The 27,935-nt window shown below is 54.1% G+C and overlaps 1 protein-coding gene across 6 annotated transcripts in view; it reads right to left on the bottom strand.

Annotated features, from left to right (window-relative positions):
• Positions 1–23,238, bottom strand: part of Bicra (BRD4 interacting chromatin remodeling complex associated protein) — a 64,188-nt gene extending 40,950 nt beyond the window's left edge. For 2 of the 6 annotated variants that reach the window (XM_087200712.1, XM_087200713.1), the window contains exon 1: positions 22,957–23,230. The gene's annotated coding sequence lies outside the window, so the exon portion shown is untranslated. Of the gene's footprint in view, positions 1–22,956 lie in introns of all 6 variants that reach the window. The other 4 variants (XM_087200710.1, XM_087200708.1, XM_004867217.4 and 1 more) reach the window with 4 other exon arrangements.
• Between the last annotated feature and the right edge of the window lie 4,697 nt (positions 23,239–27,935).

Here is a 27,935-nt window from a genome sequence, read left to right as displayed (position 1 = left end):
CACACACTGATGAGAACACAGACACACATAAATGGACAGTGTCCCAGGGTCACTACTTGGACCAAACATTGCTGGAGCTGATGACACAATGCACTTGCCGAACTGCATCCCACAATGTAGCACACTGTACATAAATTATGCCTAAGTAAAGTTCACTTTTTAAAAAAGGCTTTGAGTGCAGAATCCCCAGTTCAAACCTGGGCTTGGTGGCTTAGCTGCTGCTACACCTGGCAGGTGCCCACCCTCCTTGCCCCAGGGACTTTGCACTTGCTGCTGTCACTGCTGGCATCACCTGCCCTGTTGAAACTGACAGGGCTGCCCCTCAGCTACCTCTAGCCTGTGCCCCGATACCACCTCTCCCACAAGATCAGCGGCACAGCACCCCTTCGTCCCTCTCTTTTACTCTGGATCACTCAGCCCTGCATGATGAGCTCCACTCCATTCCATTCAGTCAGAGCTCCAAACGGCCGGGCACATGACAGTACTCCTTGAGAGAATGAAGGGCTGTACATCACTGAAGCAAGCAGGCTCGCAACTGCCGTGTGGAAGAAGCGAGGCTCAGAGGGGTGCAGTGCTGGCCTCAGGTCACACAGCGGGGGAGGAGGGGATTCCCAAAGGGCAATCTGAATCCACAGCCCCCTTTTTTTCTTGGTGCTACTGAGGACTGAACCCAGGACCTTTACACTGAGCTACATTCCAAGACCTTCCCTTCTGTCTCTCTCTTTCTTCCCCTTTCTATCAAGATAGTGTCTGCTAAGTTGCTAAACTGTCCAGGCCAGGCTCAAATTTGAGATCCTCTTGCCTCAGCCTCCCCAAGTGCAGGGACTACAGGCCTACACCACCACACCCAGCCCTTATTCTTCAAGTGACAGCACCCACTGCTTGGGCTGCCCTGAGGGGACAAGGCATGAGCCCAGGACCACAGGGAAACCCAGCCTGCATCCTCAGCAGGTCACAAAGAGGATGGGGGGGGGGGCCTGTATCTAGGAAAACGACTCAGTCCATGCTGAGAAACCAGAACCAGAAAAAACAGGCAAACCCAGCGGTTCCATCTCCCATGCGGAAACAGCAAAACATGAAGGGTACCTCCTCAGTGCCAGCCGGTGGGGAAATGCAGCCCCAGCCCCAGAGTGGCACACCGTGCCCACAGGAAGGTTGGAATTCAAGATGGGGGATGCGGTGTCTCCTCACACTCAGGTGTGGATGGAGCCAGCGCAGCCGCTTCGGGAAAGTCCAGTCCCTCCCTGGATGTCAGACAAAGTCACTCTTCAACCCAGCGGTTCGACCCCAGGGGCAGCAAAAACACATGTCCAAGGAAAATGTCCACACGCATGTTCACAGCAGCATTACCCATGAACCCTCACCTCAGAAATATCCCGGATGGCCACCAACCCATGAATCAATAGACAAGGCCAGCGGCGGAATATTATTCAGACATAAAAAGGAGTACAGCGCTGACTGCTGCTACCATATGGATGAACCCTGAAAGGATGTTATGCCGAGGGCAAGAAGCCAGAGGGGAAAAGCCACACGGTGTGTGATTCCACTCACATGCGATGTCCAGAACAGATCAATGCAGAGACAGAAGCTGATTAGAGGTGGGCAGACTTGCTGTGAGGAGAAGGAGCTAGGAAATGAGAGTGATGGCTAACAGTAAGGGTTTCGCTCTGAGCTGAAGATGCTCGGGAGCCAGATAAGGCCGAGGGCTGCACACTTCCGTGGGGAGACTAAAAACACTGAATCGTACATCTACAGGGTGAGTTTTATGATACGTGAATTATATCTTAATTTAAGAAATGCAAAAATATGTAACTGGGTGTTGGGACGCACACCTGTCATCCCAGCACTCAGGAGGCTTCAAGGCCAGCCTGGGTCACATACTGAGTTCAAACCAGCCACGCTGGCGAGTGCCTGTAACCCTAGCACTCTGGGAAGCTGAAGCAGAAGGATGCCAAGTTCAAGCCCAGCCTGGGTAACCTGGTGAGTCCTTGTCTCACAATAAAGAATAGAAAAAGGGCTGGGAATTTAGCTCAGCATGAAGGCCCTGGGTCCAAGCCCCTGTACCAAAAGAAGCAAAGTGGGCATGTGTGCAAGACAGAAGCTTATACAGGCACAAACCATCTCTTTGGAACAAGCCCCCAAATCCTGTGACACCCCAGGGAAGAGGGTTTGGGTACAGCAGGCGGGGTGTTGGGGGCGGGATGAGACTTTTCATAAGAAATCTTTTGAACCATCTGAGTTTTTCTATGGGGGCATGTGTTCCCTAGTCTCAAAATAAAATAAATGCATACACTTCTAAATCCCTCCCAAAGAAGCTGTTTCCTGACCATGGCCCACACCTCCCCTGAGGCTCGATGGGAAGGGAGGGCTGTCCCTTCTGCTCCCTGGGGTGGGTGGCAGGGACACCAGAGGCCCCACAGCCTGCCCCAGGCCCCTTCCAGACCCACAGCCCCTTTCCCCTTGGCTGGGGAAAAGCGAGGGGGAGATACATAAAGAACAGGAGGAGAGGGGCAGAGGGGCAAGGAGGGGGAGGGAAGCACAAAGGAAGGGGCTGGAAATGGCACGTTCCACCTTGGCCAAGGACATGGCCACAACCAGCTTCAGTCATAGTAGCTAAAGAGGAAACAACCCAAATGACCTGTCAACTGATAAGATCTGGCCCACTGGGTCCGATGGAATATTACACAGCCATAAAAAGGGACACACTAAAACATGCTACAACATGGGTGGACCTTGAAACCCTTACACAGAGTGAACGAAGTCAGACACAAAAGGATTATACATTGCAACATCATATTTATGTGAGATATCCAGACTGGACACAAAGCAGATTAAGGCCGAGGTGGCTTCTCAAGGGGTACTGGGTTTCCTTTTGGAGTGATGAAAATGCTCTGGAACTAGGTAGTGATGATGGTTGCACAACTCTGAAAAACCACTTCTTTAGGTGGGTAAAGTGTGTGATGTGTAATTGTCTCAATAAAGTTGTTTTCAATTTTTAAGAAAGGAGAAAAAAAAAAAGAAAGGGACTTTTGCTGTGGGCCCCCTCATCACCCTTACCCTGACTGTTCCCTTCCAAACCTCATTTTCAAGGCTGCAAATTCCGGCTCTGTGCCTTCCCTGCCCACCTCCCCGCAGCGGGGCACTGCACAGGCCACGCCCTCCCACATGCCGATTTCCGGGACGCTCTGCTCTGGGAGCCCTTTACGTACCCACTGCGGGCCCAGAGGGAGGAGCGCGCGCGAAGCTCTGGGCCAGTCCAGCCGCCACCTTCCCCCCAGAGACCTCCAAACCAGCCCAAGAAGCAGCTGTAGAAACCAGTGTGAAAGGTGCTGCGCTTGCACAATTTCCCAAGTACATACAGTGCTGATTTCAGAAGTACACACACCTTCATACTAAGGCAAAAATTAAACTGTCCCTCTGTCTGTCTCTCACATACACAGGGGACTGGAGGGAAAGGATGGTGACCCCTCCCCGCCCCCACTCGATGGTCCTTTGGGAGGTGCGGACTTGGCAAGGTGAGATCTAAGACCTAAGGAGAGGACAGAGAAAACCCCACATTGTTCCCAGGAGATTCTTTTATGAAATAATGATCTAAAAAAGAAAGAAAAATAGAAACAACAACGACGACAAAACATCTACAAACACTTGTTCTGGCTTCCAAGGAACCAAGCTATGGACTGGAATTCCAGGAAGGCCTTTCAGGATACACTTCCTCTCCTGCCCACCGGCCGCCCTGCCGGCCCCTCCACACAGTGCCCAGCAGGCTATGGGACTTGGGGAAACTGCTTTCCTGATTTCTTCACCCAGCAGTTTCCCATAAACCAAGACACAACTTCATATAGATTCACAAATCCTGTAAGTTTGAACCGCCAAAAATATTTCACTTCTTTGAATGTGTACTTCTAAACTGCTCCCTAATCCCCTTATACACCTTAAGTAAAAACAAAAAAACACTGGACAGACCTACTAGACCCTGGGCATTGGGCAACCCCTCCTGGAGCTAAATGCTTGTGAAAGAATAAATTACTAAGGGCCGGGGATTTAGCTCAGTACCTGCACCTGCCTTGAAAGCACAAGGTCCTAAGTTTGATCCCCGGTACCAAAAAAAAACCAAAACAAAACAATAAATTAGTGAGGCCGGAAAACGCAAGTTTGAGGCCAGCCTAGGCTATACTGCAAGACCGTGTCTCAAAACAAACAAATGAAGCCAAGGTGGCACCACAGACCTGTGACCCAAGTATTTGGGAGGATGAGGCAAGAGGATCACCTCGAGTTTGAGGCCAGCCTGGGCTACACCACAGTGAGTTCAAGGCCAGCCTGGGCTACACAGAAAACTACTCTGTTTAAAAAAACCCAAAAATAAATAAGTGAAGAATAAATTAGGAAACTAATCTAGAACGCACTGTTGGCCACTAAGAAGGGGCTAGGAGCACAGGGCGAGAGGAGAGGCTTCAGTTTTGAACAGGCAGATCACTGAAGGTCGAACAAAGCGACACTGAGGCAGAGATGAAGTGAAGCCAGTGAGGAAAGTCTATGCAAAATATGTGTGGGACACTGGGCATGGTGGCCGTCTGTAATCTCAGCACTTGAGAGGCTGAGGCAGGAGAATCACTGTGAGTTCAAGGACAGCCTGGATTACGCAGTGCGACTCTTTTGTCAGCACGGGCTGAGGGGACAGCACGCAAAGGCCCAGGGCTGGGGTCCAAAGGGCTCCAGGAGCACGGGGTCACTGTGAACTTGGCAAGAGGGTTCCAGAAATGGTGTGGGGGAGGTGATGGGGGAGCGGCAGAGCCCACGTGGGCAGAGCGGCTTGCCCTCCAGGGCTCAGCCTTCAGGACACCCCAGTGCCAATGACACATTTCTCCCACAGGAGCTGGGCCCCTCGGGAACTGAGGCTGTACTTCTCAGTCCAGAAGTTGCTCACATGGTTCAGATTTCCACTTCTATCCTCAGTGTCGTTCAAACTGCAAGTCACAGCATTTGAGGGGTAGTGGAATGATAGTCTCAACCATCATTTAAACAAGAAGGAGAAAGAACAGAAACAAATAGGAACAAAAGACGGATTGCTGAATGACTCAACAGTAGTCAGACCAAGTGTCCCATGAAGCTTTTTTTCCGTGTGTGTGTGTGTGTGTGTGTGTGTGTGTGTGTGCACGCGCGGGCGCATGTGCATGCGCACGTACATGCCCTGGTCCTCAGTCATGGTGCCAAATACATGTCCTACTGGGGACTGAAAGCCAAAATGTCACAGAAACAGCTGATTCTGATGCTCCCATCTCCACCCAGAAATAACACCTTCCTACATACCCCTTGGGCCACGTGACCATTTGTGCTTCCCCAACATGTTCTCTTCTTCCTGGGCAATGCTGGATGGCATCTCCCAGCATCCTTGCAGTGGGAGGTCACATGGCTGCCATCTGGCCAATGGAATGCAAATAGAAGGGATCTGCATTCTTTCCATAAGGCATCCCTCCACTCTCTCCTCTTGCAGGGATTTAGGGGAGGGGAGGATTATAAAGGGAGGGAGTCCAACCAACCAACAGGGAACACCGTGACTGGTCTATGACATGGGGAAGAAAAAACTGTCACTGTGCCACACCACCGAGAAGGAAGGCCCTCTTGTTACAGCCACTGGCATGACCTGCGCTCCCAGGAGCCACAGGGTGACAGGTGGACCCTTGAGTAGGCAGCCAGCTCAATAGTGTTTTACAGAAGCTCCAGAAAGAGAAGCAAAGAGGGGAACCTGAGTTTCCGATGTCTCAACAGGGTGCCAGACTCAGAAGGACCTCAGTGACAAGTCAGGGCCAGAGATGGAGTCTGCAGCAAGTCCTGGGCCACATCAGATTCTCAATCTGAAAAGACGCATGTGCTCCATGACCCGGGCCTCCAGCCCAGCTCTACACCAATAACCAGAGCCTCCTTCTCTAAACCAGTCGCTGAAGTGAGCACCGGGCTGGGAACACCCACAGCCTTCCTGGGACAGCACTGCTGGGCAGGTCTTTGAGCTCCACTGTACAGGTGAGGAAAGTGGGACCCAAAGGAGTCACCAGACCATGAGAATAGCCATCCAAAGGACCCTGGTCCTGCAATAAGTGAGCTAATGGCCTCCTTTCCCCTTTTTTCCAGAAGAGGCAACGACGACAATCAGAGCAGGTTTCAGTCAGGCTCCCAGCCCCAGCCTCACGCACTCTGCACTGGGCCACCCTGGCCTCTGGGCCTCCCGGATTGGGTTTCCTGATGCTCCTGGCCCCTCCCTCTCCCCCCAACACACTCTCTTCAGGCACTCCAAGTTCCTCATTCAATAAAGTTCATGCAGTCAGCAATTAAGTAGGGACCTCGTACTACAGGCCAGTCTCTAGATGCAGAGGGGACAACTGTGAACAAAAGAAAGGTGCTGTCACTTACAGGTTATTCTTTTTTTTTTTTTTTTTTGGTACCGGGGATCGAACTTGGGACCCTGCGCTTGCAAGGCAGGCGGTGGAACCATTGAGCTAAATCCCTGGTCCAGCTTATTCTTTTTTTTGCATGACACTAGGGGTTGAGCCCAGGGCCTTCACACTGAGTTACATCCCCAGCCCTTTTCTAATCTTAGTTTGAGAGGGTCTTGCTAAGTCTCTAAATTGGCCCAGCCTGGCCTTGAACTTGTGATTCTCCTGCCTCAGCCTCCCAGAATGCTGAGACTACAGGCATGCACCACCACACCTGGTTTAGAGTTTACGTTATTTTCAGAGGGTAAGGGTGGAGGTTAAGAACACAAAAAAGAACAATCATATAACACATCAGACATTTATAAGTATTTAATTTACATGTATTTGATTTATGGTATAGCTATTGACTAGAAATGTACTACATTATGATTTTATATTTGTAACTATTAAAATATAAATGATAGTTATTTTACAAATACATTATTTATAAACATTATAAAACATGACAAAACCAATATAAATATAAAATACATGTCATGTCAGAAACTGTTAAGTGCTAAGACAGAAAAGAATGAGCGAGAAGGACCAAGGGTCTGCAATTTTAGTTTTGCTTTGTCTGTTTTGAGACAGGGTCTCACTGTATAGTTCAAGCCAGCCTTGAATTTACTATGTACCCCAGGCTGGTCTTGAACTTACCTGGATCCTCCTGCCTCAGCCTCCAGAAGAGTGCTGGGATTACAGGCATGTGCCACCATGGCCAGCTGGATCTGCAATTTTTTTTTTTTTTTTTTTGGTACCAGGGATTGAACTTGGGTCCTTGCACTTGCGAAGCAGGTGGCAAAACCACTGAGCTAAATCCCCAGGCCTGGATCTGCAACTTTGAATACAGTGATAAGAGCAAGCTTGGTTAAGGAGAAGAGCAAGGGTCCATGGAGCAGGGGAACAGCGACTGTAAAGGCTCTGATAGGGCTCAGTCTAGCTTGAGAAAGGAGGCCAGGGTGGCTGACATAGAGTGAGGGGAGAGCAACCAGTGGGGGATGGGAATAGAGGTAGAGGAAAAGTCAGGGGTCAGATCATATATTACAGATAACAGCTATTCAAGTTCAGGGGCACATGCCTGTGACCCCTGCCACTCAGGAGGCTGACGCAGGAGGATCACAAGTTGGAGCACACCTGGACAATTTAGTGACACTCTATCTCAAGATAAAAAGAGTTGGGGGCCGGGGATTTAGCTGAGTGGCACCATGCCCACCTCCCAAGCAAAAGCTCCTGAGTTTGATCCCTGGTATCAAAAAAAAAAAAAAGATCGAGTTGGGGTGGGGGGTAGCTGAGTCCTCTCCCTGGGTTCAATCTCTAGTATTGCAAAATAAGTATAGCTTAAATAGCAGAAATAAGCCAAGTGCCCATCAGCAGAAAAATGGATAAGCTGTGGTCTCTCGAACAATGGAGAATTACTGAGCCTGAGGAGAAATTCTGACTCATGCTACAACACAGTGAGCCTTGAAAACATGATGCTGAGTGAAACAATCCAGATACAGAAGCCAAAATTCCTGCTCCTTCCCCTTGTATGAGGTATCTAGAGAGGTTAATTTACGGGACAGAAAGAAGGGTGCCAGACGCCTGTAATCTCAGAGCTCAGGAGGCTGAGGCAGGAGGATCCCCAGAAGTTCAAGGCCAGCTGCACTACATAGTAAGACCCTGTCTCCAAAACACAAATAAACCAAAAACAAGAAAGGAGAAAGGTGGGGTGGGGGCTGTGGGAGGGGATTAACTGTTGAGTGGTGCCAGAGATGCTTTCTGAAAAACTCTGGAAACAGTGGTAATAACAGCACAACTTTGTGAATGTACGGAATCCCACTGAGTTTCACACTTAAAAATGGTAAATTTTATGTATATTTTACCACAATTTAAAAAATCATAACAAACATTTAGATTGCATTTGATGTAGCAGACACCATCCTAAAAGCTTCGATCTTCCCACAGCCTCCAGGACAGACACTGAGTAATCCTAGCTCCTGGGAGGCCAAGGCAGGAGGATCATAAGTTCAAGCCCAGATGGGGAACTTAGCAAGACCCTGTCTCAAGATAGAAAAATAGGCCCGGGGATTTAGCTCAGTGGTTTCACTGCCTGCTGCGCAAGCGCAAGGACCCGAGTTTGATCCCTGGTACCAAAATAAAAAAAAAATAAAAAAATTTTAAAAAGATAGAAAAATAACCTGATAAATACAAGCCATGATCATTTCAATGCATAACTAACAAACTGTGCATGAGATAATTCAGTTTTTTAAATGTAGTCTTTGTGAGGCAGTGTGGACTTCACACTTGGGATGCAGCTCAGCGGGGACCAAGCCCCTGCAGTGGGCAAGACCACCTTGGCCAGGAGCTGCCTCGTGAGCAGAGGGGCTCTGGGGCACTGTCTGTGACATCAAGTGATGAGGCCCACAGGAAGCTCTGATTAGGACAGGGGCTGGCTTGGATTGAACAGGGAAGCAGGAGAGGAGACTAGGCAGTGAGTGCCCAGGAGGAGGGGAGGCCGGGACACACTGCTGGGGTGAGAGAAAAGGAGGCGTCGGACTCGACGTGTGAATATATTTACTACCAAGCAGTACTGCACACTCACAAATGGTTACAATGGTAAATTTATGGGTTTTGGTTTTTTGAGACAGGGTCTTGCTATGTAGCCCAGGCTGGCCTCAAATGCATGGTGATCCTCCTGCATCAGCCTCCCCCAGTGCTGAGTCTACATTTGTGCGCCACCACGCCTGGCTATGTGTCTTTTACCACAATACAAAAAAATACAATTTAGGGCTGGGGGTATAGCTCAGTGGCAGAATTCTTGCCTAGCATGAGTGAGGCCCTGGGTTCAACCCCCAGGACCACTCACGTACATACATAATGCATACATAACTTAGAGAAAGCGACATTACTGTCAAAGATAATGCCAAAATCTCTAGTGCAGATGGCTAGGAGGATGGAGCTGCCATTTACTGAGATGACAGCAACCCCGAAGGGAGCGGTCTTCATTTTCCTGTTCTGTGTTTTGTGGGTTTTCTGGGGCAGGGCACAGATCGGGCCAGCACTAGGCTCTTCTGGGTGAGGTGTCCATTAGCCCATCCAGGGAGACTGCAGCCAACAGCCCTAGCGGGGGGGGGGGTAAAGTACCCCCAGCGGCTCTCCCTGGATTCCTCCGCTTGACTGCTCAGCGCCCTGGCCTCTCTCAGTGCCCACCATGCTGGCTCTGACCATCCTGGCGTCCTCCCGGCCCTACCAGGCACACCCTGCGTCACAGGTGGCCCGGCACTCAGCAAGAGCCAGGCTCTGAGCCTTCACAGACCCCATCTCCAGATGCCCCAATGCCCCCTCTGGCCACCTGCAGGCCACAGAGGTCCGGACTCGCTCATTCTGATCATCTGTCCAGACCTCAGGCGCTGGGCAGTGAGTACGGTGAGAGGCACCGGAGATTCTGACCATATGGCACAGGCCCACGATCCCTTATTCAAAGCCCTCCGGGTGGGATGTATCCTCAACCTCCGAGCTTCCACCAAGGCGAGGGTGCCCGGGGGGCCCGGGGCCACACAGATCCAGGAACATTCCTGCAGCTGGCTGAAAATTCATGTGAGCAATAAAGACACTATTAATAGCCAGCTGCAGGTCAGGTCTTGCCGCTGCTGGGGGTGAATGCAGGCTGCTGGCCCCCAGGCTGTCAGAGTAGGGCAAGAGTGCTGTGCCCCAGAGGGAAAGGGAAGCTCGGGAGCCCTGGGTCAGGCCTGCTGGCCTCAGTCCCACCCAGCAAATGCTTTTACTTCTGTGAGGCTCAGCCCTCGAAGACAAGGAATGGGCTGCTGGCTCATTGGCCTTAAATTAATAATCATGTCAGAAACAACAGCAATAACAATACCAAGAGCAGGGTAGGGTCGCTAGTGCACACTTGTAATCCCAGCACTCGGAAGGCTGTCGCAGGAGGATCACAGAGCAGTCACCTGGGCTACGTAATGAGTTCAAGGCCAGCCTGAACTACACAGGGAGACCCTGTCTCAACACGGAAACAAAATAACAATAGCAGTTATCTTTTCTGTGCCTCTCCAGTCCGCTGTCGATCACCCACAGAACACAGGATAATTTGCCTCTGGGGTCCCAGTCATCTCAGCCAGGCCAGAAGGCTCGAGTTGAGCCCTTCCTGAAGGAGATCCCACCATGGTGCCATTTAGACAGACAACAAGCCTGACCCTAAGCTGTGACCATGTGCTCTCTGCCTTCTCCCTGAATCCCCCAAGCAAGCCCCAGGAGGGAGGGACTGTCCTTTCACCCTCCCAACATAGACGGGAGCCCACATGTGCAGTCCCCAAACCAACACAGTCACCCTCCTGAGCACACTCCCTTCTCAGGGCAGACCCCTACCTCCTGCGGGTGAGACAGCCTCTGTGCCATCTGTAATGTTCTCTTGCTTCTCTTTGCTTGGTTCCTCTGAAACCCTCACCTTAACTTTGAGATCTGAGGTGGGATTGAGGGCCAACCACTACTAACAGCCAGGCCCGGGGAGATTATTGCCAGTGTCCCCAGAGCCCAGACAGGCCTGGCACAGAGCAGCCTCTCAAAAACCCTGGCTGCTTCAGCCAAGAGGTGAGAAGGGCTAAACCTTTCTGGAATGTAGTATGGAGGCCGCTCAGCACCTAAGTGCACACACTCTCCTTGCCTCGGCAAGGCCTCTCCCAGGAGTCTGGTGGGCGGAAACACTCTTGCGCAAGAGACACAAGGTGCAGGTACGAACAGCAGGCCAGGTCGTTCCAAGCTCATGGCAAGCAAAGCCCAGGTTCCAGTCAAAGACACGGGATGGAAACTCAAGAGAAACACAAAGGTAGTGCTCATCAGCTCAAAGTGGAGATAAAATGGAATAGGAAGATAATCTAGAGCAGGCAGGAAAAGAGGGAGAAAACAAGAACAAAGAGATAAAAAATTAAAAAGTGAAGACAAATAGCACAACGTAAGATTTAAATCCAACCGCATCAATAATTCAATATAGCTGGGCAGAGTGAGTCCGACAAATCCATCCTCCCAGCCACTCAGGAGGCTGAGGGGAGAAGATCCCTGGAGCCCAGGAGTAATCGGCCCAGGCAACACAGTGAGGCCGCAATTGCGGGGGGGTGGGGGGCAGCACAACTGTTAAGTCCAGCTACTCCAGAGGCTGAAGCAGGAGGATGTGAGTTCGAAGCCACCCTGGATAACTTAGTAAGACCCTGCCTCAAAATAACATTTCTTAAAAGGGCTGGGTGGAACTCAGTGGTAGAGCACTTGCCAAGTATGCAAAAGGCACTGGGTTCAGGTTCCAGTATTTAAAAAAAAAAAAAGGGCCTGGAGCAGGGTGAGTCACTGTGAAGTGCGGGATGTTATTTATTGTTGCCTGTCACAATTTGGGGACAGCTCTTCACCAGACTCTCAACCGCCAGAACTCTTTCTCCACACGGTGGGGTGTACAGTCAAGTGTGTTTCTCTAGGGAAAGGCCTGTGGTCTCCAGCAGATTCCTAAAAGGACCTGAGCCTCCTTCTTCCCCCAAATCAAGAACCACCTCGCTTCTCAGGCCCAGAGAGACAAAGGCGCCTCACCCGGCCTGGCAGGAAGCCGCCACCCAGAGCTCTCTACAGCTCCCAGCATCCCCTGCTCCTCCCAGCCACATGCTCCCGTCTTCTGCCCTCAGAGCCCTCTCCCTGTTTCCCGACCAGAACCACACTCCCTGCCTCTTCAAGAACCTTCCTTCTCCTCTTTCCTTTTTTTGGTACCCGGGATCAAACTCAGGACCTTATGCTTGGAAGGCAGGTGGCAGCACCACTGAGCTAAATCCCCAGGCCTCCTCTTTCCTTTTCTCTCCTGAGCCATGAAGCCAGCCTGGATCCTTAGAAACAACAGTCCAGCGTGCACCTCTCTCACAATCCCTGTAAAGGTCCCCAGTCCCTCCCTCACTGAGCGCCCACGGACCCGACCCAGGCCTTACTGGGACAAGGACTGAGTGGAGGGAGGGCACATGACAGGCACCTGCCAGAGGATGGAGGTCAGGAGGGCGGATGTCATGTTCTCCTCATCAGGAGGAGATGGCGATGACTCCAGCCAGGCAGCCCGGCATGGACAGGTGGGAAGCAGCAGCAGCCGATGTAAGGAAAGTGGAGGAAAGGGCAGGAGACAAGGCAGGGAGAGCAGAGGTAGAGGCCAGACCAGTCGCCTGTGGAGCGGGAGGTGAAGGGTCACTACCTGAGGGCACCAGGGAGCCACAGAGGGTGCTGGTGTGTCCATTCTGGGCCTTGCTCCTACTGGTGCATACAGCCACCCCCTCCTCTCCACAGCTCCTGCCCAGCCGCCCTCAGAGCCTTCAGGACACGGGGACACAGGAGGCCCAGCCCCCATCCTGCTAAGCCCAACACCTGGCCGGAAATCCCCATTTTGCTCTGGAGATGCTGACCTTTGCCACCATCACGCTCCTCCCCTGCAGGTGTGCAGCCACCTGGGTGGATGGATTCTCACCCCTCAAGGGCCCCCTCCCTGGGCCATGGTCCCTGGGGACTTTCACTCAGTCACTGCCTCTCCCTTGTGACCCTGCCTCTCTCTTGTCTGCAGCTCTCCTCTGGGGCACGCTCCCCACACCACGGGCGTCTCTGCCCGGTGCCCACTGCACTCCTGGCTGCCCCTGGATCCTGCTAGATCGATCCCCTCCTCCTCTCGCCCCTCCCCATCACGGAGACCGTAGCACCATGTCCAGCCCACACCTTGGGCCCTCTTCCCCCAGGAAGCTCAGCAGCCCAGAGCCGGCCTCAGAAGCCACCTCCTCCAGGAAGCCTCTGGGACACCTCCTGGACCTCTGCGGACCCCTACCCCAGTGCCAAGCTGGCCAAACTGACACACTGACTTCACAGGGCAGGACCTGCTTCATCTCCCTTTTCTGCCCCAGGGGGAGCCTGGGCCACTGCTGCCAGGGTACCTCCTGAGAACCCACACCACCCTGGCCTCAGGCAAGCCCCTTACTTCACTTCCTTCTCTGCCTCTGCGCAGGGGTGCAAACCAGGGAGTCTGGGGGTGGGTGGCACCCCTGCGTGGGGGGGAGTGGACAGATGAGCAACCCAAGACAGGGGAGGAAGAAACAGGAGGAGGGATAGGAACACCATCCTTGACATCAGGCTAGATCCCCACAAAGCTGAGTGCCTGAAGGTTGGATAGAAAGATCCTCAAAGTACACTGGGAGGTCTAGGAGTCACAGAGAGGGTTATAATACTTTTATGTATCACATACAGATGCTTTATTCTATTCCTACCACAGTATGTATTATGTAATCATACATATGGGTATACATACGTGTAAATATATACTGCACATACATACACACACATACATACAGTCTTACATACATACATTCTTTGCTTTTTTTTTTTTTTTTTTTGGTACCAGGGATTGAACTCAGGTCCTTGTGCTTGCACAGCAGGCGGCGAAACCACTGAGCTAAATCCCTGGCCCGAACATACATATATTCTTAAGCAGCTTTTAAAGCCAGTAAGATCCTGGCTCAAAATAAAACACAAAAGGGCTGGGGCTTTAGCTCAGTGCTGCCTGGGTTCAATACCTAGTACGATAAAATGATGAGGATGAGGATGATTTCCCACGTCTGCTAGAGTCTGGCCAGGGGCTCCTTAGCCTGGAAGTTGACTCAGTGTCCTCCCTCAACAATCAGAGGCACTGCTACTTGCTTCTCATATACCTACATAGAGACACAGGGCCCTGCAAGGAGCATGCGCAGGATGGATGCTGGGAATCCTGTTCATCTGGATAAGGAGATAAAACTTTAACAAAGGAAAAACCAGCCTCAGGTGCCAGAAGGCAAGGAAGGCTGGGGGCTCAGCATCTTATCAACTCCAACATGCTTCAGACTCTTAGACTCCACAGCAGATATCTGTCTGCTTCTGTGCCCCCTGAACTGCCCCCACTGCCCTTCAGTTTTCCCGGAAAGCAGTGGGTGGGCTGGGAATCCTGAGCCACCTCCTAGGCCTGGCTTCCTCACTCTTGGAACGGCCTCTGGATGCAGGTACTGGAATCCAGGCTCACACTGGGCACTGGGCTGTGGCCGAGGTCGGGCTGGGCACGGTTTACAAGAAAGGCTCAGGGGCTGCCCCAGACCCACAAGGGGCTGCTAGGGAGCTCTGCAGTGGAAGCATGGGCCAGGACTCTGAGGGGGCCGCAGCCTGGACCAAAGAACTCCTCACAAATGGGGCTTGGCAGCAGCGCTGACCTCTGGGCCCACTGCCACCAGGGTTCTCAGAGGTGGATCTGGGGTTCCGGGAGGAGCCTTCTTAACAAACACCTCTGGTCAAGGACACAAGTACTTTTTAGAACACTCAGAGACTCTAAACACAGGTTCTCTGCTCCCCTTTCTCCACCCTGGGCCATGCCCATCATCCATCCATCCATTCAACAAGCATCTAAGGAACATTCACTGAGAGCTGTGAGTGCAGGGGACGCTGCCCTCATTTGTTGTCTTCTGCAACTTAATCCAGAGAGAAGGCTGGGCTGGAGGAAATGCTCTGGGGGAACTGTTAATCCACCCCAGGCAACCACGGGGTGGCAGGGAACTGGGACCTTCCCTAGTCTCGAGCTTAGGGCTGGGAAGGTTCCCAAGGGAGGGGCAGTAGGATGATGAGACTGCATGGGCCAGCATCCAGCAGAGCAATGGGGTGGGAGGAAGAGGAAGGCACACGACACTCTTGTCACCAAGCCACACAGCAGGCTGGATCTCAAAGGATGTGCTGAGCCAAAGGTTCTCAACCCAAAGGAACAGGTGCTGCCAGCTTCCACATCTGTGAAATCCCAGAGGCACCTCAGCCACAATGATGGGACCACCAGGGACAGTTGCTGGGCAGGTACTGACTGGGAAGGGAACCTTAGGACAGTGACTTGAGAGTGCTGTGTCTCAGTGGGGTGTGAGGCACACAGATGCACACACTGATGGAGACCCACAGAAGAGCTGGGGACTGCGGCCCACACTGTGATCCCAGCACTCTAGGAGGCTGAGGCAAGAGGATCACAGGTTCAAGCCCAACCTGCAACTTAATGGCTTAGTGAGACTGTCTCAGAAAAAAAATAAAATAAAAAGGGATGTGGATGTAGCTGAGTGTAAAGGCCCTGGATTCAATCCCTAGTACCAAAGGGGGGCGGGGGGGACTGGTCGAAAGGTATGGTTGAACTCTGTGAGTTTTACTGTAGATAAATTACACCTCAACAAGCAAGAATTGGGAGGAAAAAAAGCATGTATCAGTCCCCCCTTATCCAAAGGGGACATGTCCCAAGATCTCCAGCAGATGCAGAAACCGTGGACAGCACCAAGCCCTATTACAGTTTTCCCCTACACGTACACACCTATGATAAAGTTGAATTTACAAATTAGGTGCAGTAAGAGATTAATGCCAACTAATAAAATAGAACAATTCTAACAATACACTGCAACAGCAGTACATGAACGTGGTCTCTCGGAATATCTTACTGTCCCGCACCTGCCCTTCTCGTTGATGGTGGGATAATTGAAGCCGAGGATAAGGGAGGACCAAACTTAAAGCCTGCTTTGAGAAAGGGAGAGCGAGAGCCCCTTGAGGTCCTGTGCCCGCCGGGTAAAGGGCAGGACGGGGGTCACCACCCAGTGACTTGCCACCACCACCTGGTAAGGAAGGGGCTGTGGAAATGACCCAGGGGACCAGAGCCGGCCGAACCTCCAGGAGGGGAGGGGAAGGGGGGTCCCCACAAGGGCCCCAGAGGTCATTATCGAGGCTCCCACCCCTCAGACCATATTCCTTTTCACTGGGCCCCAAGGCTGCCCCACCGGGGATGGGAAGTAGGAGGCTGGGAGGGGCCCAGAAGTCACCAGGCCCATTCCTGAACAGGAGGCGTGACAAAGGGAGAGTGTGGAGGAACAGAGTGGGGAGAAGGGCAGCTGAGCTGGTCTGGGGGCTTCAGGGACACTGCCTGACCCTTCCTCTGATCCTCCTGAACCCTAGAAAACATTCTTATCCCCTATCTTGCAAGTACACAGCAGCAGAAACAACACTAACTACCAAGTGCTCACTGAACCAGGCACTTTTCCATGTAAGACTTCATTTAATAATAAGGTTCTCAGAAGAAGCATCTTCATTGTTATTCTCCTGGGTCAGGTTCTCAGGCCTGGGCTTAGAGAAGGGAACTAACTTGCCCCTCAGTCACAAGGTCCGGAGGGACAAAACCAGGACCTGGACAGACCCAGGTACCTGACCCGGTCACCCCTCCCTTCCTGTCCCCTGCTGCCGGCCCCACTTCCCCAACTCCCCCTTAACGGGACAATTTCTGCACGGAACATCAGGTTCTATGCCTCACGCTGGCATCTGGCCACAAACCCCCGGGCCCATGTAATCAGAAATGGCCCCATGGTGTGAGCCTGGTGCAACCCAGACAGTGAGCTCACCAATGTCCCCAAGAGGGGAATGTAGAGAAAGGACAACCTAACCAAAGCTCATGGCCTGCTGCCTCAGTTTTCCCAACAGAACGAGACACCTCCCTCATAGAATGAGACAGTTCCTGGAGGTGGTGAAATAGTCTGGATCCCAAAAATAATAACAGTGATACAGTGGAAATAATGCGACGTCTGGATGTCTTTAAAAATACTCCAGTGAAAAAGGAAAAGACAAGACAGGAGGCACAAAAAGATCAGCAGAAAATTACTGTGGAAGTTGCTGATCCTGGGGTGGGGGGCTGCCACACAACTCTCGGTGGGTGCTTTGAAATCTCAATAAAAACTGTAGTTAATTATAATAAATAAGTCTTTAAGGAGCCCTCAGGCTAAAAAGCTTTCTACAGTTTCCTTCACTGTCACAAGACCCAAGGAGCAGGGTCTGTTGCAGAAGAGGAAACTGAGGCCTGATGGCTTGATGTCAACACTGGGGCTGGGCTGACGCTCAGAACGCGTGAGGCCTCAGGTTCCATGCCCAGCGCCACAAGAATAAACAAAATAGGGCCAGGGATGTAGCTCAGTGGCACTGTGCCTACCTGGCAAGCACAAGATCCTGAGTTCGATCCCCAGTACCAAAAACAAAACAAAGCACAATACAACAACCAAGCACTTGGGGGTCTGACCCCACTTTGTTTATTTTTTTTCGTTACTGGGGTTCGAACCTGGGACCTTGCACTTGCGAGGCAGGTGGTGGAACCACTGAGCTAAATCCCCAGCCCACTGACCCCACTTTGTACCTAATGACAGCCACAACACGTCTTGTGGCCTGCCACATGCCAGGCCGTGCTGAAGCACGCACGTCCAGGATCATGGTGGGGCAGGCCTCCCCTTGTGCCCAATCGTCCAGCCGAGGAAACTGAGGCCCAGAGCAGGGAACCTGTGCCCGTGCCAGATGCCAGAACAGTGCCTGAGTACCTTCAGCTGCCCCGTGGCTTAGGATGCCAATGCCAGGCCTCGGGCAACAATGGGGATCTTTCAGGGCAGAGGAGTCGGCAAGGCTGCCAGGGAAGGACAGGCATCATAGGGAAAGTCACAGCAATGTCACTGGCTGTGGTGGCGCGAGCTTGTAATCCCAGCACTTGAGAGGCTGAGGCAGGAGCACCACTGTGGGTTCAAGGCCACCCTGGGCTACATAGTGAGACCCTGTCTCAACACCCCCCCCAGCAATGTCATTTACCAGCTCCTCAAAGTCTACTGCACATGCAGCGTTGGAGGGTACTGCCTGCCTCAGCCATCACAGCAGACCCTATGAGGGAGGCAGTACAGGCCCATTTTACAGACAAGAGAACTCTGAGCCACACAAGGGCTCACCTGTGCAGGGTCGTGCTGTAGTAAACAGGAAAATCCAGTATCCCATCTGGCCACTCATGTGGGGCGGGTCAAGGGAGAAGGAACAGCCTAAGAATGACAGTCACCCCAAGCTGACTGACAAGGCTGGCTCCCCTGTGGGTGTTATTTAACCCTCACAACAACCTGCTAAGCAGGTACTGATATGAACCCATTCAACAAAGGGGGAGCCAGAGGCCTGGAGGCACTAGGCCCCTGTCCTGAGCCATTCAGTCGGCAAGTGGCAGAGCGGGATTTGAACCGACAGATTCCAGACAGAGCCCACACTCCTGAGCTCCAAGCCAGTGGCAAGCTCCTGATGCAGGGCACGAGCAGGAGAAAGAGCCAGGGAGATTACCAGAGGCAAAGACTTGCGAGGCCTGGTACCACGGCCTGGCAGACAGGTTGGACGAGACAGATGAGGAGGAAGAACAACTTCCTTCCCTCAGTGGCATCACCAGGGGTCTCAGACCCAGCTCCTGACCCAGCAAGCCCGCTGCCCAGAGCCTGAAGCCAGTGAACCCACTGCCCAGGGAGACTGGGGGGGGGGGGGCACCTTCCTGCTCTGCCCTCCACACCCAGCACAGGAAGCGAGGACTATGCCCCAACGGAATAGCACAAAGCCAAGAAAAGGATGGAGGAAGACCCATCTGCAGGGTCTCCCACGGACAGGAGGTCGGAACAGGAAAGCGTTCTACCACCTGTAAGACAGGGACTTAGGAACAGGGACAGCCTCAGATGTGTACACACAGAACCCCAGAATTGAGGAGTTGTCCCTGGAGAGGAGAGATGGGGGACCAGCACTGGGGGACAACTTTTTAGGTCTCATATTTGAATTTGTCCCATGTGCATGTAGCACTCAGAAAAAGGAGGGCCAGAGAGAGTGGCTTTTTCCTTGGAGCCTTCTCAGGCCACCCAAACAGAACTAATCAAATCCCACAGCAGCTAATCCACCCTTCTCTCCTGCTCCTCCTCCTCCTTCTCTTCCTGCTGGACTGGGTCCCGAGACCACGGCTTCTTCCCAGGGCCCTGGCACACAGTAGGCCTTGAGGAAGTTGAGTGGGGAACAATGCAAGAAACAAAGGCATTCTCTGCTTCCCTTGCCAGTAGCCACCCCCTCCCCAGGAACACAGACAGGCACAAAACTAACTGTAACCAAACTAGAAATGCCTTGGAAAGCCCTGTCTCCATCAGGGGAACTTGCATGTCACAGAGACACAAAGGCTTTAGTCACCTGGGACATGACACGAACGGGGGTGCAGCAGGCCGGGGAGAATGCTAGGGAAGGATCCAAGGGGACCCCTGGGGAATCACTCCACCAGCCACTTCCCCTGCAGCTCTGGCGTGGTGTACCCCATGCCACCGCTGGGGAGTGAGCTCAGGCAAGCAAGGGGACCGAACCCCAGAGGGAGAAGTGGGGACGAGTTCTGCTGAGAAGAAGGGGACAGTTTTCAGGGCAGATGCTTGGCTTGCAGCTCTGCCAGTTTCCCCTAAGAGCGAGGGTGCCTGGTAGGCGGAGGAGGCCCCAAAAGGGTCCGGGACAAGATAAGAACCCCCTGGCCCTGGCCCTGGCCCTGGCCCTGCAGGGTGGGAGGGGGGAAGTGGCAGCCCCTCAGTCCTTCCCAGCCCGGCCAGGGAAAGGAATGCCATGTTTTCCTGTTTCCAATTAGCTTCCCTCACCAGCAGCCCTCCACATTCTTGAGACAGGGAGCCAAGGCAGCCTGGGGAGTGGGGGTTCAGGGAAGGCTGGGAGCTAGTCCTGGGGCTAAGGACGCCCCATGCCCCAAGACCTCCCCTCCCCACCAAGGGCCCCAAGCCCTGGCACTGTCTCCCTCTCCTATAGCCTCAAGGCAGACTCCACATCCCAAGAGAAGATTGGGGGAGGCCTCTGGGAAGAAAGTCAGCAGGCCTTAGGGTTCTCCCACCTCCCCCAGAGATCAGCTCCTCCCTTCAGGAAGCCCTCAACCCCCCAGCTGTCCTCTGCCCCACCCCACAGGTTGTATTACTTATGCCTGTCAAGTCACGGGGGAGCAGGGGCCCCCTCAAAGCCCCAGGGATCAGGGCCTGTGAGGCAACACCTCCCCTGCTGTTGACAGATACGGAGTCCCCTCCCCCAGCCCCTGCAGTGTGGCCCGGAGTCCCAGCTCCACCAGGACACATTCCTCTGGCCTCAGTGGGCGATGTGAAGAACGGCCTCACCCATCTTATGGCGCTCTCCCTCCACGCCAGAGCTGGAATGGAGATGTTTACGGCGGGCACTGCCTTCCCCACCACGGGAGTCCTGTGGCAGAGGCTTCTCGCCACTCACCTTGGCCCCCCACAATCCTCCCCCACGCCTGCCCATGGGCATCCACATCCTGCCTGCTGACCATGAGCATAAATCACACATCCGGATAATGCCTTCGCCCACCTCGAGGTCAGTTAAAGGAACTATAATTATTCCATGTGCAGATAAGAAAACCTAGCCGGCCAGGGAAATAACCTGCCTAAGGTCACTGGGTGGAGAGTGGAGCTGAGAGCAAGCTCTCTGGCAGCCCCATCAGGGCACCACCATGGGTCAAAGGGCGGAGGAACGATGGCCACAAGGTCGAGAGTGCCTGTCACTTTGGCTCGCCTCTCACCAGGCCTGTGTTCAGGTGGAGAAGGGGGAAGAGGCTGACGGGGCCGGGTCCCCCAGCCCCCACCCAGCCAGGCTAAGGTCCCCCTTCCCCGACTCACAGGCACAGCAGAAATGATCCTGCCCTCAGCCGGCAACCAGAGAAAAACATCTGGCAGCTCCTTCCATGTATTATACACACTCAAGACCTAGGTCCACTGAAGTCAAAGAAACAAAGTGCCACAATGAGGGACAGAGAGCCTCACAGTTCTGGGCTAGGCTGGAGAAACTCTAGGTGGTCCTGAGCTGAGCCTTGATCTAACCCAGGGCTGTGTGTACTTAAGGAACCCCTTAGCCTCTCCGGGCCTTGATGAACGTGCCTGGAAAATGGGAATAATAACTGTCCCCTACTTTATCCTCAGATGGTAGCCAGGGCACAAGGCACTTAGCAGTGGCCAGTCCATAGTACTGGCTGGGTAGGGAGACACAGTTATTTCCAGGTGTGGGGTAAAGGGGTGTCTGGAGAAGGCAGGGGTAACCCCCACCAAGTCCCACAGGGAATGGAAAAGGGGTAGTCCCTGAGCTGTGCACCTCCTCAGTTCTCCCATGGGTGGGGTCAGAGTTGACAGAGCCCCCACCCCAGCTCCAGCCCAGGTGAGGTGTGGGGAGAAGGTGAAAGCAGACAGCTGATCCTAAATCTCAGGCCAAAACAAGTGCCCTCAGAAGGTGCAATGGAAATACAACCGCTCATACAACCCCAGATTTTTATTACATTACGAGGGGGATGGGAGGACAAAAGGGGGTGAGGGTCTGGTCGCAGGTCCGGGCACCTACGGAAGCCCACAGGCTGAGGACACCACAGGGCTGGGACCTGTCACCCTGGCCTTCCCTGCAGAGCTGACCCGGAGGCCTCTGACCCCACCTCCCAGGAGGTTCAGCTGCTCAGAACCACAAAGCAAAACAAAGGGGCGCGGAGAGGAAGGAGCCTCGGTGCCTTCCAATCCCCGGTGCCCGCCTGCCGGCGCCTAGCCGAGCCCGCGCCCTCCCGTGGCTCCTGGTCGGGCCGGGCTGGCTCGGACCCAGGTCCGGGCAGCACCAGTTCCAGGTCTCCCGCAAGTGACAGGACCCGGGATGGCAGCAGCCAGGGACGGGACAGCCAGATGGCCGCCTCCCTCTGGCCTGCCCGAGTCCCTCCCTCCGATGCCCTCGGCGGGCCGGGCGAGCCGGGCCAGGCTCACCCCGGGGAGCGCTGCCTTTGTCTAAAGGTCACCACCAAGCGGGCGAGCGCCGTGCCCGGGCCTGGCGCCCCCGTCCCCCGGCGGCGGGCGGACCTGACAGCAGTGAGGCCCCCAGGGAAAGGCCCCTCCGGGACGCGCCGGCCGGGGGCGCGGTGGGGGTCACCTCCTGCCACTGCCGGGGCCCGGGGGCCAGGTCGACTCCTTTCATTGTTCAGGGGCGACGGGGAGGGGACCCGGCGGCTTCCTTCTCCATCCACCCTCCGCAGCTGCCCGAGGGCCCGTTTCTCTCCGGCACCCCGGGGGGGATTTGGGGAGGGGGCGCGGGTCACGGCGACCGGGCGACGCGAAGGACCGTTCGCCGCCCGGGCCCGAGTCCCCGCCGCCCGCGGCCCCGGGCCTCGTTCTCCCGAAAGGCGGGAGCGGCGCGGGGAGGGGGCCGGGGGGGGGTCCGCCCCTCCCCCCGCGGACGCCGGTCCCGCTCCCCGCCGCTCCATTGTATCCCGCGGCTGGCGCGAGGGCCGGGCAGGCTCCGGGTGTGGGCAGGGACCGGGGGGGTCCCCCGCGGGACCGGGGCGGCGGCGGCGGCGGGAGGGAGCCGGGGTGGGGGTGCCGGTGGCGGTGGGCGCCGAGCAAAAAAGAGAGCGAGGGAGAGAGCGAGAGAGCAGCGGGCACTCGCCCCGGTTGGGGGGCTGGTGTGTGAGTGTCGGGGGGGTGGGTTCGGCCCCGGCTCCGGCTCCCCCCACACACACCCTCGCCGCCAACCCCCACTCCCCCCTCGCTTTTGCGCCCTGTCACAGCCCCGACTCGCAGGTAGAGAGAGTTAAGAGATTTAAAGAGAAATTGCTACATTGTGAGAAACTCACCCTGATGTTTGAGCAGCCGTCGGCGCGGGGTCTCCGGGACGGCCCCGCACGGGCTGCACAGGGAGGACCCAGAAGGGGCCGGCCGGCCGGGCCGGTCAGCGCACTGCCTGATCGCATGGCGGCCGCTCGACTGCGCGCCGGGCCCCGCCGCCGCCCCGCGCCGCGGCCCGCGCGCCCCGGGCCCGCGCCCGCTCCGGGGAGCGCCCCTCGGGTGTGCAAAAAAAATTTTTTTTAATTAAATGCAAAAGAAAAAAAAAAAACCTTGCAGGTTTTGTGTCCCGCCCCCCCGCTCTTCCTCCTCCTCCTCTTCCTCCTCCTCCTCCTCCCTCCGCCCTCGCCGGGGGATGGGCTTGCCGGAGGCCCCGCCTCACGCCTCGGTGAGCCAATCCTAGCCCGGCGGGGCCGAGCGGCAGCCCCGGAAGCCAATGGGAGAAGCGGATGCCTGAGAGGGCGTCCCGCGCGCCGCCCCCCCCCAGCCTGGGCTAGGGGGTTTGGGGGTGCGCCTGGCCAAGCTCCGGAGCAGTGTGTCGAAGGCTTGCAGTCCGGTTCCGAATAGAGATAGGAGGAAGGCTGAAGGGGTTCGCGTTCCCGGGTCCCCGCGCCCGGCCTTCCTGGGGAAGGGGTTTAGTACGCTCTGGGCGCGCCCCCGAAGCGGGGGAACGTGGCCCGGACGGGTTCGCGCCCAAGAGCATCGCCGAAGGTTTGAAGAGAGAGCCGGAGTCCAGGATGGCGGAGGAAAGGAGACCCCGCGAGGTGGTAGCACCAAGGAGCCGGGAGTCGGAGCCGATAAGAGTGCAAGGCTACGGGATCTAGGGGGCGACTGCCAGGAGCCTGGGCGTGGCCTGGGCACTCACCGAGTCTGTCCTAGCCAACCTTGGCGGCGCCCCGGGACGCGGGTCGGCCGGGCCTGGCCGCCTCCGGGAGTCTGCTCTCGGGTGGAGCCGTGAAATTCCCGGAAGCCCTGGGAATCCGCGGCGGTGGCCGCTCCGCTTCCGCCGCGCCCGAGGGACATCTGGCTTCCCGCGTCCGCGCGCAGGATGTCTGGGGAGCGCCCATTGGGTTCGAAGACCCAGGGCCCCCGGGGGAAGGCGGTGTACACAGTAGGTGCCCGATGTGTGTGAGTTGAATAAATGAGCGATCGAGACACTTATGTGTGTGTTTTTAAGTATTAGCAGTTATCCTAGTCTCCTGGTGGTACTATCCGTAGCATTTTTTCAATGTTTTATTTATAAATGTAATTGTGAGAGATTCAAGGTTAAAGGCCCTCACAACAGATCAATCAGCTCCTGGCTCACATCTTGGTTTTGCCACATTTTTGCTGTGTGACGTTGAGTAAGTGACTATCTCCCTGTGTCTCCATTTCCTCATCTCTAAAATGCTGGTGATAGGCCCACTGTGCAGGGTCATAAGGAGGGATGAGCTAGACAGGAAGTATTAGGTAAGTGCTGGTCACTGATGGTGACTATGTAAAATAAAAAACTATAAATCCCACATGCGAACACATTATGGTTGCCCCAAACAGAGCAGTAAATCTCTATTAGGCAGTGGTCATCCACAGCCCCCTGCAGGTAGGTGGAGCCTTCAGGGAAACAGCAGCCTACACTCTTAGACCTTATTTTTGTGTGGTCTGCCCCAAGTGCTTGAGCTGCACTATTTGAGTCTTAACTGGATGGTGAGCAGGTTTCTAATCAGAATTGGCCACAGGGGAGCAGCCTTAAGTGACCGGCATGTAGAAACCCTTTGTTTACCGTGTAGAAAAACAAAACTGGCTCATAAAGGGGAAGTATTTTGCCCAAGGTCATGCAGCTGTGCACAATCGTGCAACACGGAAGTGTGGCCCAACCCTCAGCTGAAGGCTTCACTGTCCACTGGAACCAGACATGGTGGTATCAGAGTTGTCAGCTCCAAAGGACTCACTGGGGATGGACAGGTTGAGAGTTAGACCTAAAGCACTGGGGCTAACTTTGCTTGAGTTTACTCGTACAGGAAATACTTTTTGACTGGTGAGTGCCAGGGATATAGCAGTGCCTAGGTCAGTGATGACAAACCTTTTAGAGACCACGTGCCCAAACTGCAACCCCAAACCCACTTATTTATCGCAAAGTGCCAACACTGCAATTAAATCTGAATACTGAAGTTTTAGTTTCAAAAAAACAACTGTTATCTGATGCTCAGCTGCTGGGGCGACTTGGCTTGCTTGCCAGTGGAGGGCTCTGCCTGCCCGCTGCTGCATGTGTGCCATTGGTTCCCCAGTGCCCTAGGTCCTGCCTCCCACACAGCTCAGTCTGTTACCCCACACAATGAGCAAGTAAGCGAATAAATTACTTAGCCTCAGTTTTCCCCCTTGGTCATGCCCTACGAGTCCCAGGTTTCTTCAGTTGGTGCATTGTAGTATTGCCCTCATCTGTAGATGGTGCCTGGTGCTTAGTAAGTGCTCAAGAAAATCCTGTTAAGCATTCCCACCTCCTGCACCTTAGGGATACACCTGACCTCTTAGGGGGATAGAGCCTAATAAGGCTGACAAAGCCCTCAGAGATCCAATGTCCATCTTGTCTGCTCAGCCCTGACCCCTGGCATCCTTGAAAGCCTGGCTAAGCTTCAGAGTTGATGACAGGTGTTGTCAGAGCTGTTCTGGAAGCAGTGGGTGAGGTCTGAAGAATATTGTGTGCTCAGAGGCAGCAAAAGCAATCACAGGAGCCAGTGTGGTTCTGCTGCTCTTTGGGGATGACGACTTCCCTGCAAGAATCAGATGCAAGTTGTGAGTCCCATGTTAAGATTTAGCTGGAGCCAGGCATGATGGTGTACACCTGTGACCCCAGCACTCTGGGAGGCTGATCCAGGAGTACCGCTGTGAGTTTGAGGCCAGCCTGGGATACACAGACTAAAAAACAAAACAAATTTAGTGGCGTTGTAAGGACAGGTTCAGATTGGTCCCCTGGGCGGGATAGGAATTAATCTACCACACCCAGGTGTTCTGAGTCATCAGATGGTTTAGCGGCCTGGGCAAGTCCTATCTCCAGCTCTCCATCTTCTCACTATTGTATAGTCAGGTACTGAAGTCCGCCCAACCCCCAAACATTTTATTGTGGAAATTTTCAAACATGTAAGAAGCAGAAGAAGTAGCGAACAGCTAAACACCTGCTGCCTGCGTCGGTACACTGCTTGCCACCCCTGTGCAGCTCTTTGCCAAATCTTATTTTTTGTTGTTTCAAAGTGGCAGCTATCAGTGCCCACCACCAACAAGAACCAAGTCAGAACTCTGATAAATGCTACATTACCATAACAACAACCCCCTAGCCCAGGCACTTCTTTCAAATTCTGTTCTTTTGGGGCGTGCTCTCTCATGCCTGTAATCCCAGCACTTGGACTTGGGAAGCTGAGGCAGGAGGATCACCATGAGTTTGAGGCCAGCCTGGGCTACATGGTGAGTCCAAGGCCAGCTTGAACTACATAACGAGACCCTGTCTCAAAAAACAAATTCTATTCTTGTTCCTATTTTATGAAGGAGAAACTGAGGCTTAGAGAAGGTCATATAGCTAGGAATTCAGGTTCAGCTGTGTCTCCAAAGAGTCCAAATTTTAAAAGAGGATAGGATAGGATGACAGCTACTAGAACAAAGCAGAAATTTAGGACTACAGAGGACACCTCTATCCTAACCACCACAGTTGCTGCATGCCTGGGCCCGCTGAGACTTCTGGGAAAGGGTCCTCACCGGGCAGTTTCAGACTAAATCTCACACAGGTTGTTCCAACACAGGGCTGAAGGCTGGGCAGATGGACTCACAAATGTTTAAGGGTCCAACAGAAATTGCAGTGAAGAAAATGACTTCTCTTCAGGCCCCTGCAGCCACTCAAACCTAGATGTGGGCCTTGTCACTGGGATTATGACAACGCCAATAGGAAGTGTGGATCTCTGAATTGCTCTCTCACCATGAAAAGGAATGATAGGAAATGCTTTTACTTTCCGTGGGGTCCAGCACATTGGAGAACTGCTCTTTCCTAAGACCCTTTTCCATGGGACACTGGCTCCAGGTTCCCCTTCTCCTCCCAACCCTTCAGCCCAGAGGCCTCTTCCAGCCACCCACAAGCCGCATTTCCCACTGGGTCCACTCGCTTCTCTAGCTCATGCCTCCTTCACCTCTACCTGTGCCCGCTCCTCCTACTCAACCAAGCAGGAGCTGATCAGCAGCAGGATGATGCCTTCTCTACGGAAAGTATTTTTTGTTCTCTTTTTATTAAGTGGTCGCTGCCTCAGAAAGTCAGAGCAATGCCGTTTGAGGCTCCTCCCCTGCCCTGGCCATGGTACAGTTACAAACTTTGTCAATCCAAGTTGTTTCTCTACCTGGGAGGATGCGGGTGTCATTTGAAGTTTTAATTTTCAGTTGAGCAGCACACACGATTCGTGCTTTTTTTTCCCCGCTAGCGTTCAACACTTCAAAAACAGGCGGAAATAAACGAAAAGCCCGCCCCGGTCCTAAAACACTCCTACAGCGTCCCCCCTCTTCATTAAATAAAGTTAAAGGGAGGTTTCCATCAAAGACCTATTGGGGAGCTGGGTTTTAGTCGCCCTGCAGAGGAAGATAAGCGGAGCACACTGATTCTAGGGCGATCTCTGCCCTCTGGCCGAGCCCTTTCAATGTGGCTGGGAGAGCAAAGGGCACAGCCCCGACTCCAGGCCCGAAGCTCAGGGCCTGCGAACTGCGACCGAATCAGGCAGCTGCGAGCCCAGCCCGGTCTCGGGTCCTCAGGCGGCAAGTGAGAGGGGCGGAGCTGATCGCCTATTGGCCCAAGTTCAGGGGCGTGGCTATAGCTCCGCCCCACCCTCAGCCCCCCACCGAATTAAATAGGGCTTGCTCCAGGCCCAGAGAATTATTCATCGGGGGGCGGGGCCTAGGTTTGTTTACACGCTACCATTGGTTGGATTTGAATCGGGAAGACCGCAGGGCGGGGGGGGCAACTGGTGACAGCTTTGAGGAGGCA

The sequence above is a fragment of the Heterocephalus glaber genome, unplaced genomic scaffold (genome assembly GCF_053883595.1).
Source record: "Heterocephalus glaber isolate CG9 unplaced genomic scaffold, H.glaber_assembly_v1.0 deba00001744, whole genome shotgun sequence".
NCBI classification, from domain to species: domain Eukaryota; kingdom Metazoa; phylum Chordata; class Mammalia; order Rodentia; family Bathyergidae; genus Heterocephalus; species Heterocephalus glaber.
Note: the sequence above shows the minus strand (reverse complement) of the source record. Positions and strands in the feature narration are given on the sequence as shown.